The sequence below is a fragment of the Galeopterus variegatus genome, unplaced genomic scaffold (genome assembly GCF_000696425.1).
Source record: "Galeopterus variegatus unplaced genomic scaffold, G_variegatus-3.0.2 Scaffold16588, whole genome shotgun sequence".
NCBI classification, from domain to species: Eukaryota; Metazoa; Chordata; class Mammalia; order Dermoptera; family Cynocephalidae; genus Galeopterus; species Galeopterus variegatus.
Genome location: NW_007742699.1, coordinates 10,345 through 12,008, shown reverse-complemented (window position 1 = coordinate 12,008; position 1,664 = coordinate 10,345). Strand labels below are relative to the sequence as shown.

At 42.5% G+C, this 1,664-nt stretch overlaps 1 long non-coding RNA gene across 1 annotated transcript in view; it reads right to left on the bottom strand.

Annotated features, from left to right (window-relative positions):
* The window catches only part of LOC103582517, a 4,624-nt gene extending 3,075 nt beyond the window's left edge, over positions 1–1,549 (bottom strand). The window contains exon 1 of the long non-coding RNA XR_549762.1: positions 1,511–1,549. This is a non-coding gene — a long non-coding RNA (uncharacterized LOC103582517). The remainder of the gene's footprint in view (positions 1–1,510) is intronic.
* Positions 1,550–1,664: the final 115 nt, after the last annotated feature.

The following is a 1,664-nucleotide window of genomic DNA, read 5'->3' as shown; positions in this document are numbered from 1 at the left end:
TGACTGTTAAGAGGGTGGGAAATCCTATTATGGTAATGGTAAGGTGGGGCCTTGAAGAAGTGATTGGGTTGTAGGACAGTGTGATAGTGAATGGATTAAAAATGGTGGTCAGGGGTGCGGTTGTGAGGGCTTTAAAAGAAGAGAAGAGTCTCTCTCTCTCTCTCTCTCTCTCTCTCTCTTTGCTTCCACCATCTGGATCACTGCTGCCACCACCAGATGGACTTTGGACTTCCCAGCCTCAGAAACTGTAAGCAATAAATGTCGTTTTTCTTTATTAAAAAAAAAAATATCTGGCCCTGAGGATCCAGCGTGGGGGTGAGGGAGGATAAACCCTGAGATCTTGTGGAGGGCCCGAGGGAGGCCGAGGAAAAGCAAGACTTCGGGAAGGAAACTTGAGGGGCCCTCAGCTCTGGCGGCCGAGGAGAGGAATGTCCAGGGAATGGCTCAAGAGAGGGCCTGGTTGGGTCCGCCCGGCCTCACCTCTTGCCCCACTGTTGGGAGGCACCCTCCCACAAGAAACNTTCAGATGAGACCCCAGCCTTGGCTGACACCTTGACTGCAGCCTGTGAGAGACTCTGAGGCTGAGCGTGGTGCTGACAACACCAAGCCAAGGGTTGAGATCCCATTACTAGTCATCTTTTAAAGAAAAAAATAAAATAAAAATAAAAATAAATATGAAAATGTGGCTTTGGTAAAGAAGGTTAAAAAGAAACGAGAATAATTTTGTATGAGAAAACATCTTATGTACTAACTTTTTTTTTTTGGCAGCTGGCTGGTACAGAGATCCCAACCCTTGACTTTGGTGTTATCAACACTGCGCTCTAACCAACTGAGCTAACTGGCCAGGCCTTGATTTCTAATTTAAAAATCTGTTTCTTTAACAGTCATCTTCAAAACCACAGTTTCTATTTTTGTCTTATTTCTTCCTGAGATTCATTTAATCTCCCTTTTTTCAAGTTGTAAATGCTGTTTTCTTCATTCAGAATGCTAATTTCCTTTCTTGAGGTGGAATCTTCCTCTTGAAGCTTCCCAGATTCATATCTCAGAAGTTCAGCTTTTGTTGTATCTCACTGTACGTGACTTACAGGTCACAAATGCCTGCAGTTTCCCCTCTTCTACCCTTGCAAAGATCTTGAAAGATAACTCTCTCTTTTATCAGCTAACTCTGCTGTTATCATCTGACAGTTGAAATGTCTAGAAAAGCAATGTTTTTCCTCCAGTATAATTTGATTTTGTACTCATAGATTTTCTTCATATGCTTTAATTGGTACTCTCATAACCTTGGACACTTTCTTCCTGTGTCTGATTACATTCAAAATACCTTTTTTATCAGGTTCCACTTTCAGGTTATCCAAATGGGCTTCCCATAAGGAAAAACAGTCACACTACAGGAGGTTTTTCTTTTCCTTTTTGGTAACTGGCCTAGGAAATTGTATTAGTCTGTGTCTGCTGCTTATAACAGAACACCTGAAACTTGGTAACTTATAAAGAAATGAAATTTATTTCTTACCGTTTTGGAGGCTGGGAAGTCCAAGGTTCAGGGAACACATCTGGTGAGGGCCTTCTTGGAGGGACTCTCTACAGGATCCCATGGTGACCAGGGTATCACGTGGTGAGAATGGGCTGAGCAAGAGAGTTATCCTTCTCAATTGCTTTTTTTTTTT